We start from the raw sequence: 14,838 nt of genomic DNA, 5'->3' as shown, positions 1-14,838 counted from the left end.
CCCCTCTCTCTTTTTTTGGGATCTGTGGCTCACCTGACTTGGGAAGAAGAACCGGAAGCGTCCCTGCATTGGTGCTCTGATTTCTGGTGACTAGCTGCCTGAGAAGGAGACCGGCAGGACAATCCATGGGATCTATTGTGGGAGATCTCTAGGAGTCTACCCTCCACTACTAAGCCTGTTTTGACCCCCCTGAATAAGGGTGGTCGCAGGCTTTCTGGTAAGCCTCCAACTTTTATCATCTGGTGGCGGGCTGCATTAGCGGTGGATTATACAACCTCGAGCTCTACATTGACTTATCTGTGGATTCATTTCTTCAAAAAACATCTTATTTATGAACTTTATTTTACACATGTGTATTTGTGTTTTTTATCACCTACACGCTTTGTATAGCACAGTTTTCTCACTAGCTATTATCACCTGTGGGTCTTTTTTTAGGTTAATTTAATGCTAAAAATAATATTTTTTGGCCAAATTAATTTTACATGTGTATAATCACACATTTATTCACTTTGTCAATAATCCAGCACTGCACCACTCTTCTTGATATTATTTCTCTATGTGCCCTCGTATTGGGGTTACAGTGTTTAGCTGCAGGATTCTTGTCACGTTTTTTTCATCTATTATTATTATTATTATTTTCTAATTTAGTACCTAGCGCAAAACTTTTTCTTCTTTTTAAGTCTAATGCTCTACTGACACCATCCATTGCTCTATTAACACCGTCCATGTTTTTAAAAATTTGGGGTGCACACCCTAATGCAATAGGCTGCACACACCATGTATCTGTCCTACCTATGCATGCCTATCCTTGAAATCTGTTTATTTTGTAGTTATACTTTAAATGTCTGCCCCTTGTTTCCAAAGTTTGTGACCAACTGTTGTTTGTGACCATGACTGCTGTCATGATTTTGTAGGCATGTACACAAAGGGGAGGCATGATTTTTTTTTTTTTTTTTTTATGGCAAGGGGGGGATCAGAGGAGGAAGGTTTCAATTAAATAAGAAGCCAGCAGTAACACTTAGACATACATTTTTCCAGCGTTGTGTAGGGGGCCAAGCTGCATGTCCCCTATGTGCACAGCCTTGTGGTGGGGGACCACCTGTAATCTTAAACCCTATTCCTGCCCAGCATAGACTGAGCTAAAAAAAGGCACAGGTTCCTCCCTTGGGTGCCACAACAGAGGCGTTCTGCAGGAGACCTTGCTAGCACCAGCAGTATCCCATACCTTTTTGAGGCCTTACAGCAACGGATGTCAATAACAACCCTTCCAGCACAAGATCTTGTTTCCAGAAGATGTTCCCATCCTTAAAAACTTGTTAAGGTACCCGTGTAAAATTGCATGTTTCCCTGCACTGCAAAGAAATGTACTGCCTTCTGCATAAGTGTAATAATTCTTAATGACACCCCCAAACACACGTGCATTTGTGGCAGCCAAAATCCATGGGAACAGTACTATGCAATTTGACATGGCGCAATTTTAAATATCGTGCCTGCACTATTTTTTAATCTATGGGCTGCCCTAAACGCACTGCGTGGAAACGCAATAAAAAAAGTGCACGTTCAGATGCACCTTATACTATGAATTAGCCCTCAGTTTCAAACAGATAACAGCATGACCTCTTAAAAGTTTAAAAGAGCTCTACATTCGATGCCAAAGGAATGTGAGTTGGTCTATAGTCCCACACCTTTCCTTCCTTGCTTCCCCTCCTAAGAGGAAGTTTCCAGAACCTTGAACCCCAGAGACTACATCTTTGCTGTCATGGTCCTTGCACTGCTTCCCACAACCAGCCAACCCCTGGCGGACTCTTACCAGACTATTTATTTGTAGCCCTCTACCTAAGATACCCTGCACTAGCAGTAGCAGGGCTGGCACCTCCTCATTATCTATGATACACCCTACTCACTACTCCCCCCCCCTAGAGGCTTCCTAGGCACCTACACTGCCTACTCTGGCTACAGGGTTCCCAGCCCTAACTATGGAAACATATAGTATTCAATTTGGGGAACTACACTGGACACAGGGCCGCTTATAAAGCAGTACAACTGGTCCTGTTGTACTAGGCCAAGGCCTCATCAGCTAAACAGGAGGGCCCAGGCAGCTTTATTGTTAATTTCTGTCTAAATGAATACATTGATTTTACTAGACCACACCCCCGCTTCTACTTGCTTACCAGGACTTAAATTACATTTCCCTGGACCCCACCACGTCAACAGAGGGGCCCAGGAGGTGGGAGCAGGGAAGGGACTTTTTTCATTTTTGGGGCGTAGGCATAGAACATCAGTGCCACTGTTCTGTTGCACCTTTGGGGGGGGGATGTAGGTGGGGTTTGGGGGGGGCACTTCGGGGAGGCTATACAGTCCCATGATTTCTAAAAGCAGCCCTTACCGGACACCACTATGCCTTTACTCTGCACCAGAACTAAAAAGAACATTTTTAGCATTTTTTTAGCCTCTTTAACCCTGGTACCCCAGGACACAGTCTCCATAGTTCCTCATGGTAAATACAGTCTTCATAGAGGCCACATAAATCAGTTAGATAAGTCCTTTCTTTTTCTAAGCTGCACTTGAGACAGCGGACAAAACAGATATTTTTACTGTCAAACCCCTTTTGATGAATGGAGCAGTAAAGTCTCCTTACTTTCCTGCCTGGCCGCATACTTATGTTAAATTATGTAATTATTTGGTTGTTACAGCAGGATGGACCAGTCCTTAAAAAGAATGAATACTTAAAATCCTGACTCATAGTATGATGACGCTGAAAAAGAGAAAATAACCAGAAAATTTCACCATGAACAAAGCACTCAATGTTGACAGAGCGCGGTTTAGAATTTGACAGTAGGGTTGTATATGACATTTTCCATTCAGGACCTGCAATTAGTCAGAAGATCTAGTGCATGCTTCAGGCACCTCCTCAGATCATGAATGGGGTGGGAGACATCTATAACGCTTTGTCTGAACAATCTTGGGCTTTATTCCAGCAAGGACAAGAGCTGCATGAAGTATCCTGTGATTTTTCCTTCTCCGTACAAGCAGTCTAAAGTTGTTCTGGGAGCCTCTTACAAACCAAAATCATACTGGTAGGTTGACTGATTTCTGCTTCGACTTAAGCTGGTCATTCATTAGAAGGGCTTGATGACGATGTAATTTATTTGTTAAGGACAATATAGGAAGACTAATGTCAGCTGTGTTGGAGACGGGAGTTGTTGGAAGCAACAATTTGCTATTCATAAAGAACAGCCAGCGCAGAACTGTTTTATAGGTACTCATGTTTTCAAGCTGGCCATGGATGGAGCAAAATTCATGTTGGCACCCTCCTGCCTAACATCCTTTGACTGAAAAATCGAAGGAGACATCTGGAAAATTGTTGGCCAAGCAGTGACCGAAACAGAGGCAGCCACTCTTCAGGTATCTTGGCAGCTCGCGGTGACAGGTGTCAGAGTACAGTAGCCGCAGCTGGAGATTCTTCTATCCAGTTGTTAATGCCTGGTACACACAATGAGATTATTGGACGCTAATCTCATACCGAAAATGAAGAGTTTACTAAAGTTTCAAAAATTCTCATACGACAGAATAAAAATTCAGAGGTGATGTAAAGTGATGTAATGTATTTGTATTGTATTTTTGAACAACAACGGTACTGGTTAAACGAAAATCATACAATTTGGTATTGTGCAAAGAAAATTTTTGTGCTTGTCCCATCAGATAATTTCGGGTGAATTGTGGTGATCAGCTCTCAAAATCTGTGTACTAATAATCAGATTATCATATGATTGATTCGAATGCAGTATTTGTCATACGATTTTCTGATCGTGTGTACAGGCCGGTATTGTGGATGGAGGAATCTGTTAGAATTTTTCATTCAGCACAAAAAAAAAATAATTAAGGGTGCATAGCCAGCTTTAGAGAGGTAGAGAAAGATTGTGGGGTGCAGTTACAATGTTTGGGGCAGCTGATTGTCATTTTCACTGGGCATTAACTGATGGATTGTCCTTTTTTCTCTCCAACAGTTGAAGCTTTGTTGTAGCTGGACGTTTTGGATCTATAGCTGCTACTGTTTGCTGTCACTGGGAGAAAATTGCTTAGTTCTAGTCTGGGTTGACCAGTATGCTTTTATCTACATAAAAAGTGTCTGACCAGCTGCTGCAAGCAGTGTAAATGTAGACAGTTCTTTGTCCAGGTTATTGGAGCTCCATGGTTACACACACACACATGCACACTCACGCTGCCCATCTGCAGCCTGTTGTGTGCCCATATGTAGCCTGTCTGCGCCCATCTGCCCCCTCAATGCAGCTCACTATATCTCAGATGAAATCACTGAGCCGTCATCTGTTTCCTCGCTCTCAGTCGGCAGTCACAGACACAGTCCCGCCTCCGCCATCCGCATTGGACCAGCTCCTGTGATAGACAGAACACTGGTCCAATGCCGGTGGCCGAGGTGGGATTGTGTGTCGGAAAGCCGAGTAGAGAGGAGATGACGGCTCGGTGATTTCCGGCGGCACTCGTCCCCCTTCTTCCCCTCCGAGGTACGCTGTTGGCATATAACACCCACCTGCGATTTTCCCCCTATTTCCAGGGAAAAAAGGTGTGTGTGTTATACGCCGATAAATACGGTATATACTATTCTTAGCATATTTTGCTGCCTCCTTGTAACATCCTCTGTGAGCTCCCAAACCTCTCCTTTTTCCCCACATTTCTGCACTGCTCCATGCACACTACAAATCCCTAGTCCCTATTCACTAGTCCATAGTCCTTATTCACTAGACCCTAGTCCCTATTCACTAGTCCATAGTCCTTATTCACTAGTCCATAGTCCCTATTCACTAGTCACTAGTCCCTATTCACTAGTCCTTATTCACTAGTCCCTAGTCCCTATTCACTAGTCCATAGTCCTTATTCACTAGTCCCTAGTCCCCTATTCACCAGTCTCTAGTCCCTAGTCCCTATTCACTAGTCTCTAGTCCACCTCAGAAGTAAGCAAGAGAGGGTGACTATGTTCCGCCGATAAATACGGTATATACTATTCTTAGCATATTTTGCTGCCTCCTTGTAACATCCTCTGTGAGCTCCCAAACCTCTCCTTTTTCCCCACATTTCTGCACTGCTCCATGCACACTACAAATCCCTAGTCCCTATTCACTAGTCCATAGTCCTTATTCACTAGTCCATAGTCCTTATTCACTAGTCCATAGTCCCTATTCACTAGTCCCTATTCACTAGTCCCTATTCACTAGTCCCTAGTCCCCTATTCACCAGTCTCTAGTCCCTAGTCCCTAGTCCCTATTCACTAGTCCCTAGTCCCTATTTACTAGTCTCTAGTCCACCTCAGAAGTAAGCAAGAGAGGGTGACTATGTTCCTACATACAGTGGGACCATGGAGAACAAACATAGCCACCCTCTAACAGAAAGTAAGATGAAAGAAGCAAAAAAAAAGAAGAATTTGGAGATTCGGAGATGGCTGGGGTACTTTTTGAGTTAAGAATAAAAACTTGAACAATTTTTTTTTTTTTTTTTTTTTTAGCAAGAGCTTATTGTCACTTCACAGTCAGTTAAATCAGATCCTTTTAAGGCCCTACACTATACAATCTCCTTTAGATCTACCATGAACTATGTAGTGCAAGGGTTGGCCCAAATAAGATGGATTGTTTAACCCCTGCCTGTCTCTTCTCAGAATCCCTTTAACTGGTCATTTACACAAGGAGTGATGCAGACTTCCTGATCACGTCAGCAATCTGATTGGCTGTGACATCGGTCACTTGATCAGGCTCAGGGATCATCACCAGAGGCTGAGAGTTGCTGTGACAGCTCAGTTACTGTGCTGGGAGAGTGCAGTGAGCGCACACCCAGCACAGAAAGCACATCCACTATGGACACGTGTGTGTGTGTGTGGCATGTGGGTGTTGGCAGTCACACTCCTTGCTGCCGCACATATGTGTTATGTCAGCAAGAGGTCAAGTATGTCCTCATATTACAAAGTTTTGGTAACTGAGATTATACACAAATTATACAATCAGATTCTATGGTATATGGCCAGCCTAAGACGCAACACAGCATGTAAGAAGATGCAAAAGAAATAAAAGTCTTGTGTGTGATAGTGTGCACGTGCCTTTAAAACCAAGCGAACAATTGTCAGACAAACTATCACAACTCTAGACATTGATACGTCAGTAGTTATGATCAGTGACAACTTTTCCTATCGGCATCTTTAGCCATGGGCATGAAAGAATTAAAGTGTAACTAAAGGCAAAACTTTTTTTTTAGTTTTGGATAGAGTGGGAGGGATTAGAACACCAGTCAGTTTTTATTGCTCTCTTTGCCCCCGCTAAAGAGATTCACCTTCTTTAGAGGTTTGTCCTGTTTACCATTATCATTTAAAGTGAACGTAAAAGAAAATCCCAAATTTTGGGTTGTTCCCAGAAAAGTAATAGAGGGGAAATATTTCAATGGGGACACTAGTCCTGGTGACCTGGGGGTCCCCAAAGGACACCCCTAATTTGCAGGGATTTCCACTCACTTCCTGTTTTAGCTATTGGACAGGAAGTGAAGGGAAATCTCAGCAAAGGTAGACAGTTGGCTGAAAAGAATCTGACGGGTATAACCTTCCCTTGCTCTATTCAAAATGAAAAAAAAAACAGTTTTGCCTATGGTTCTACTTTAACCGCTTCCGGACCATCCACCGCACGTTTAATGCCCGGCTGCGTGTAACAACTTACCTGTACGTTGTTGTTTCTTCCAGGTCTGGGGTGTGCACACACCGCCGGCGACCCGCTCCTGCTGTAATTGGACACAGCGGGAGCCAATCAGCAGGTCCGGCGGACGCAATGTCTGCTGGGACCCACCGATTGTTGACAGGAGAGGCAGTACAGTGAGTGCATTTTTTTTTAGCACTGATCACTGTATTGGTGTCACTGGTCCCCAAAAAGTGTCACTTAGTGTCCGATTTGTCTGCCGCAATGTCGCAGTCCGGCTAAAAATCGCTGATTTTTTACATTTTTTTATTGGATGCGTTTTATAGCAGAAAGTAAAAAATATAGTCTTTTTTTTTCAAAATTGGTGGTATTTTTTTGTTTATAGCACAAAAAATAAAAACCGCAGGAGGTGATCAAATACCACTAAAAGAAAGTTCTATTTGTAGGGAAAAAGGACGTGGATTTTATTTGGGTACAGCACCGCATGACTGCACAATTGTCAGTTTAATGTAACGCAGTGCAGTATCGCAAAAAATGGCCTGGTCATGAAGGGGGTGAAACCTTCTGGGGCTGAAGTGGTTAAAGTGTATGCCCAGCCAAAACATTTTTTTTTTACTTTTGACAGAAGTGGGAAATGCTTAGAACCCTGTTAGATTTGTACTGCTTTTCAAGGATCTGCTAGAGAAATATCCTCCATCTACTGTTCTGATGACAACAATTTCACTGGACAGGAAGAGAGAAAAAATCTACAATAGAGCAATATGAACTATTTTTATTAGTTACTGTCATAAAGTGTTACTAAACCCAGGACCCTGCATTCACTATATCTGGTCTCCCACAGTACACTGAACATGGAAATGCATATATTTTAGTAAATATAAACTGCTAAATATCTTTTCTCATCAGCAGTATATAGTAGTCTTATGACTTTTACCCCTGACCCTCTGTCGACGACCGAGCGCCCCCCCCCCCCCGAACCATACCAGGCTGCATGCCCTCAACATGAGGGGATGGGTGCTTTGGTGCAGGGGGGCTCTGTCCCCCCACCCCAAAGCACCTTTCCCCCATGTTGATGGGAACAAGGGCCTCTTTCCGACAACCCTTGCCCAGTGATTGTCGGGGTCTGCGGGCAGGGGGCTTATCGGAATCTGTCACTAAAAAAAAAGTAGTGTAGTGTTAAAAAATACAGTAGACAGTTTTTGACAAGTCTTTTATTAAAAATCTTCTTCTTCTCTGCTTCTTCCTCTAGTCTTCCTCCATCTTCCTCTTCCTCCATCTTCTCCCGCATCTTCATTCCTCCGGTCTTCTTCTACTCCCCCTGCTTCTTCTTCCGCTCTTCTTCTGTCTTCTACTTCCTCTCTTCTTCTTCTTCTGCCGCCGCTCCCGCCGCCGACCCTCCTCTGATGCTGCGTCCTGCTGATCTGTCGGCGCCGATGTACTGCATTTCTTAAATAACGATGGGATGTGACAAACGGATTGCGTCACGCAGAGGCCAAGCCCCTTGTGACGTCACCACCCGGGGCATGATGGGTCCGTGACGTCACAAGGGGGTGTGGCCCCCCTTGTCGGATGACGCAATCCGATTGCCACACCCCCATTGTTATTTATTGTTATTGGGCTGGGATCTGAGGGCTACCTTTGTTAAAGGGGGCTTCCAGATTCTGATAAGCCCCCCCGCCCGCAAACCCCCGACAACCACCGTGCAAGGGTTGTCGGGAAGAGGCCCTTTTCCCCATCAACATGGGGGCAAGGTGCTTTGGGGTGGGGGGCGCAGAGCCCCCCCGCCCCAAAGCACCCATCCCCCCCTGTTGAGAGCATGCGGCCTGGTATGGTTCAGGAGGGGGGGCGCTCGCTCGTCCCCTCCCTTTCCTGACCTGCCAGGCTACATGCTCGGATAAGGGTCTGGTATGGATTTTGGGGGGACCCCCACGCCATTTTTTTTTTTTGAATTTTGGCATGGGGGTCCCCTCCGAATCCATACTAGACCCAAGGGCCTGGTATGGACCGGGGGGGGGGGGGGGGGGCACGCTGTTTTTTTTGTTTTTCTTCTACGTTTTTTTTTTTTAGCCGGCATTTTTTTTTTACATTGAGCGGGAAGCCAGCTGACAGCTGATGACTCATCGTTTTTTAAGGATGCGGCCCCCTCCTTAGTAACCAGCTCTATACAGTGTAAAAATAAGAAATAAAAAAATCTCGCAAAACACAAATCGCGGCAAAATTGTGGTAAAAACACGGTACTTGTGTTTTGGATGCGGGTCCATTGAATTCTATTACATGCAAAACGCTGCACTTTGCGGGGAAAAAAGTCCCCAACCATTTCCAAAAACGCAGATGCAGAAAAATGCATTGATGTGAACATGTTCCATAGGTACCCATGTTAAAAAATTTCCCTGCATTACTGCAAAATGCAAAATGCATCAAAAAACGCATTAGTGTGAATCAAGCCTAACAGTGGCCAAGATAGCAGTAGAAACCTAGCCGGGGTTCTGATCCCTCCCTTCTCTATTCAAAACTAAAAGGAGACGTTTTGGCTGGACATACAATTTAGGGCGCATTTAAATCTATGAGTGCATGTAAAGAGGAATTTTTTTGTTGCGTTAAGCATTGCCATGTGTCAATGTGCATCTACTTTGTGTGTTGACATGCGTTTTGATGTGCATTTTCAATTTGTTTTTGAATTTAGACTGTATAGGGTTAACATCCATGGCCTGTTAATACCAGTTGCCATGCTTTAAAATGCATGTTTTATGTCTTTGCTGCACTTCTGTTGATTTCTTTGAGCCTCCCAATGCATGAAAATGCAGAAAAATCCATGGGAAGGACAGGGCAAAGATGGGAACAGGCTCTATTTTTCTTATAGGGGAGTTGTGTTTTAGCATGTTATAATGTCTGCATTAAGATTCAACAGTGTAAATGAGCCCTGAACACCTTAAAGGGTAAGTTGACCTTTACAGAAAACTCTGCAAGGTGAACTTACACAGGTTTCCCTCCTTGCCCCCCCCGTCCCACTGACCTCGACTGGGGTAATCTCCGGTTCTAACCCCTCGGTATATCCGCGCCAGGTACATAGTTGCCAACATTGTAAAAATATTTTTAGGGACACTTTTTTGGCTGTAGGTGGAGTCACATATTAATTAGGGGGGAGGGGCAGGCATTTGTGGGCATGATATAGCCGAAACAAACTGTGGCACGCTGCGCCGAGAAATGGGCGCGGTTTATGTGAGAAAGTGGGCATGGCTTAATGGGCGTGGCTCAAATGGGTGTGGTTAGAGTCTGAGATGAATGAGGGATGGAGAGGAGGAGAGGAAAAGGGGGAAAGGGGGGGAGAGGGAGGGGGGACAGGGATGGAGGGACAGCAGCCCCAGATCCTACCCCACAATAGCAATATGTGTATTCCAGAGTTTAACAATCAGCAGATAAAGATACTCCAAACACCTGGTGTTAGCGCTTCAATCATCCCGGCGCCATGATTGTTATGGTGTCAGGATTATTGAAGCGCATTATTTCTATTAATACATTGTAATATAAAATGAAATCATTCAACTCGCCATAATGCAGAATCAGTGGGAGCCCTGAGCGTGTCACCTGTCACGTTGCCTGCCACCAGATGCCATCAGGTGTCCCCAGCAGAGCCCCTCCTTACATCATGTGCCCCATCAGTAGAGCCTTCCTCACATCTGTGTCCCCATCAGCAGAGTCCTCCTTACATCTGTGTCCCCATCAGTCCTCCTTACATCTGTGTCCCCATCAGTCCTCCTTACATGTCGTGGTGTCCCCATCAGTCCTCCTTACATCTGTGTCCCCATCAGTCCTCCTTACATCTGTGTCCCCATCAGTCCTCCTTACATCTGTGTCCCCATCAGTCCTCCTTACATCTGTGTCCCCATCAGTCCTCCTTACATCTGTGTCCCCATCAGTCCTCCTTACATCTGCGTCCCCATCAGTCCTCCTTACATCTGCGTCCCCATCAGTCCTCCCTACATCTGTGTCCCCATCAGTCGTGGTGTCCCCATCAGTCCTCATTACATCTGTGTCCCCATCAGTCCTCCTTACATCTGGTGCCCCTCCGTGACATCCAGACTATACGGCCCCCCCCTCCCGTGACATCCAAACTGGCCCACCCCGTGACATCCAGACTATACACCCACCCCTTGACATCCAGACTATATGCCCCCCCCCGACATCCAGACTATACGCGCCCCCTCCCGTGACATCAAGACTGGCCCCCCGTGACATCCAGACTATACGCCCCCCCCTGTGACATCCAGACTATACAGGCCCCCCCTGTGACATCCAGACTATACGGCCCCCCCGTGACATCCAGACTGGCCCCCCCTGTGACATCCAGACTGGCCCCCCCTGTGACATCCAGACTATACAGCCCCCCCCATGACATCCAGACTATGCGGCCCCCTCCCGTGACATCCAGACTGGCCCGCCCTCTGTGACATCCAGACTATACGGCCCCCCCGTGACACCCAGACTGGCCCCCCCATGACATCCATACTATACAGCCCCCCTGTGACATCCAGACTATACGCCCCCCGTGACATCCAGACTGACCCCCCTGTGACATCCAGACTATACAACCCCCCCCGTGACATCCAGACTGGACCCCCCGTGACATCCAGACTGCCCCCCCTTGACATCCAGACTATACAGCCCTCCCCGTGACATCCAGACTGGCCCCCTCGTGACATCCAGACTGGCCCCCCCGCGACATCCAGACTATACAGCCCCCCTGTGACATCCAGACTGGACCCCCCGTGACATCCAGACTGCCCCCCCCTTGACATCCAGACTATACAGCCCTCCCCGTTACATCCAGACTGGCCCCCTCGTGACATCCAGACTGGCCCCCCCGCGACATCCAGACTATACAGCCCCCCTGTGACATCCAGACTGCCCCCCTGTGACATCCAGACTATACAGCCCCCCCGTGACATCCAGATTGGCCCCCCGTGACATCCAGATTGGCCCCCCGTGACATCCAGACTGCCCCCCCTGTGACATACAGACTATACGCCCCCCCCCTGTGACATCCAGTCGGGCCCCCTGTGACATCCAGACTATACAGCCCCCCCTGTGACATCCAGACTGCCCCCCCTGTGACATCTAGACTGCCCCCCCGTGACATCCAGACTATACGGCCCCTCCCCCCTGTGACATCCAGACTGGCCCCCCCCATGACATCCAGACTATACAGCTCCTCCCTGTGACATCCAGACTATACAGCCCCTCTCTGTGACATCCAGACTGCCCCCCCGTGACATCCACACTATACACCCACCCCTTGACATCCAGACTATATGCCCCCCCCCCGACATCCAGACTATACGCGCCCCCTCCTGTGACATCAAGACTGGCCCCCCGTGACATCCAGACTATACGCCCCCCCCGTGACATCCAGACTATACAGGCCCCCCCTGTGACATCCAGACTATACAGGCCCCCCCTGTGACATCCAGACTATACGGCCCCCCCGTGACATCCAGACTGGCCCCCCCTGTGACATCCAGACTGGCCCCCCCTGTGACATCCAGACTATACAGCCCCCCGTGACATCCAGACTATGCGGCCCCCTCCCGTGACATCCAGACTGGCCCGCCCTCTGTGACATCCAGACTATACGGCCCCCCCGTGACATCCAGACTGGCCCCCCCATGACATCCATACTATACGCCCCCCCGTGACATCCAGACTATACAGCCCCTCTCTGTGACATCCAGACTGCCCCCCGTGACATCCAGACTGCCCCCCGTGACATCCAGACTGCCCCCCCGTGACATCCAGACTGCCCCCCCGTGACATCCAGACTGCCCCCCCGTGACATCCAGACTGCCCCCCCGTGACATCCAGACTGCCCCCCCGTGACATCCAGACTGCCCCCCCGTGACATCCAGACTGCCCCCCCGTGACATCCAGACTGCCCCCCCCCGCGACATCCAGACTATACGGCCCCCCCCATGACATCCAGACTGGCCCCCCCTGTGACATTCAGACTATACAGCCCCCCCCGTGACATCCAGAATGGCCCCCCTGTGACATCCAGACTGCCCCCCCTGTGACATCCAGACTGCCCCCCCTGTGACATCCAGACTGCCCCCCCTGTGACATCCAGACTGCCCCCCCTGTGACATCCAGACTGCCCCCCCCGTGACATCCAGACTGCCCCCCCCCGTGACATCCAGACTATATGCCCCCCCTGTGACATCCAGACTGCCCCCCGTGACATCCAGATTATACAGCCCCCCTGTGACATCCAGACTATACAGCCCCCCGTGACATCCAGACTGCCCCCCCCGTGACATCCAGACTGCCCCCCCGTGACATCCAGACTATACAGCCCCTCCGTGACATCCAGACTGCCCCCCCCGGCATCCAGACTATACAGCCCCCCCGTGACATCCAGACTATACGGCCCCCTGTGACATCCAGACTGCCCCCCCTGTGACATCCAGACTATACAGCCCCCCCCGTGACATCCAGACTGCCCATCGTGACATCCAGATTGCCCCCCCCCGTGACATCCAGACTGCCCCCCTGTGACATCCAGACTGCCCCCCTGTGACATACAGACTATACGCCCCCCCTGTGACATACAGACTATACGCCCCCCCTGTGACATACAGACTATACGCCCCCCCTGTGACATCCAGACTATACAGCCCCCCCGTGACATCCAGACTATACGGCCCCTCCCCCCTGTGACATCCAGACTGCCCCCCCTGTGACATCCAGACTATACAGCCCTCCCCGTGACATCCAGACTGGCCCCCTCGTGACATCCAGACTGGCCCCCCCGCGACATCCAGACTATACAGCCCCCCTGTGACATCCAGACTGCCCCCCTGTGACATCCAGACTATACAGCCCCCCCCGTGACATCCAGATTGGCCCCCCGCGACATCCAGATTGGCCCCCTGTGACATACAGACTATACGCCCCCCCCTGTGACATCCAGTCGGGCCCCCTGTGACATCCAGACTATACAGCCCCCCCCTGTGACATCCAGACTGCCCCCCCTGTGACATCCAGACTGCCCCCCCGTGACATCCAGACTATACGGCCCCTCCCCCCTGTGACATCCAGACTGGCCCCCCCCATGACATCCAGACTATACAGCCCCTCTCTGTGACATCCAGACTATACAGCCCCTCTCTGTGACATCCAGACTGCCCCCCCGTGACATCCAGACTGCCCCCCCGTGACATCCAGACTGCCCCCCCCCGCGACATCCAGACTGCCCCCCCCCGCGACATCCAGACTATACGGCCCCCCCCCGTGACATCCAGACTGGCCCCCCCCTGTGACATTCAGACTATACAGCCCCCCCCTGTGACATCCAGAATGGCCCCCCTGTGACATCCAGACTATACAGGCCCCTGTGACATCCAGACTGCCCCCCCTGTGACATCCAGACTGCCCCCCCTGTGACATCCAGACTGCCCCCCCTGTGACATCCAGACTGCCCCCCCTGTGACATCCAGACTGCCCCCCCTGTGACATCCAGACTGCCCCCCCCGTGACATCCAGACTGCCCCCCCCGTGACATCCAGACTGCCCCCCCCGTGACATCCAGACTATATGCCCCCCCTGTGACATCCAGACTGCCCCCCGTGACATCCAGATTATACAGCCCCCCCGTGACATCCAGACTGCCCCCCCGTGACATCCAGACTGCCCCCCCGTGACATCCAGACTATACAGCCCCTCCGTGACATCCAGACTGCCCCCCCCCGGCATCCAGACTATACAGCTCCCCCGTGACATCCAGACTATACAGCCCCCTGTGACATCCAGACTGCCCCCCCTGTGACATCCAGACTATACAGCCCCCCCTGTGACATCCAGACTGCCCATCGTGACATCCAGATTGCCCCCCCCGTGACATCCAGACTGCCCCCCTGTGACATACAGACTATACGCCCCCCCTGTGACATACAGACTATACGCCCCCCCTGTGACATACAGACTATACGCCCCCCCTGTGACATACAGACTATACGCCCCCCCTGTGACATCCAGACTATACAGCCCCCCCGTGACATCCAGACTATACGGCCCCTCCCCCCTGTGACATCCAGACTGCCCCCCCTGTGACATCCAGACTATACAGCTCCTCCCTGTGACAACCAGACTGCCCCCCCCC

General features: G+C 49.6%; 1 protein-coding gene and 1 pseudogene across 9 annotated transcripts in view; one reads left to right on the top strand and one right to left on the bottom strand.

The window, feature by feature from the left end:
- Positions 1 to 14,838, top strand: part of CHL1 (cell adhesion molecule L1 like) — a 290,056-nt gene that overhangs the window by 16,708 nt on the left and 258,510 nt on the right. The window contains exon 1 of one of the 9 annotated variants that reach the window (XM_073592459.1): positions 4,452 to 4,523. The exons of 6 other annotated variants lie outside the window; for them this stretch is intronic. The gene's annotated coding sequence lies outside the window, so the exon portion shown is untranslated. Of the gene's footprint in view, positions 1 to 4,451; positions 4,524 to 14,838 lie in introns of those variants that run through there. 2 more of the 9 variants (XM_073592460.1, XM_073592466.1) reach the window with 2 other exon arrangements.
- Positions 1 to 14,838, bottom strand: part of LOC141103159 (uncharacterized) — an 84,625-nt pseudogene that overhangs the window by 44,070 nt on the left and 25,717 nt on the right.

This window comes from Aquarana catesbeiana, linkage group LG07 (genome assembly GCF_042186555.1).
Source record: "Aquarana catesbeiana isolate 2022-GZ linkage group LG07, ASM4218655v1, whole genome shotgun sequence".
NCBI classification, from domain to species: domain Eukaryota; kingdom Metazoa; phylum Chordata; class Amphibia; order Anura; family Ranidae; genus Aquarana; species Aquarana catesbeiana.
The sequence above is the reverse complement of the archived record's forward strand: the minus strand, read 5'-3'. Positions and strand labels throughout refer to the sequence as shown.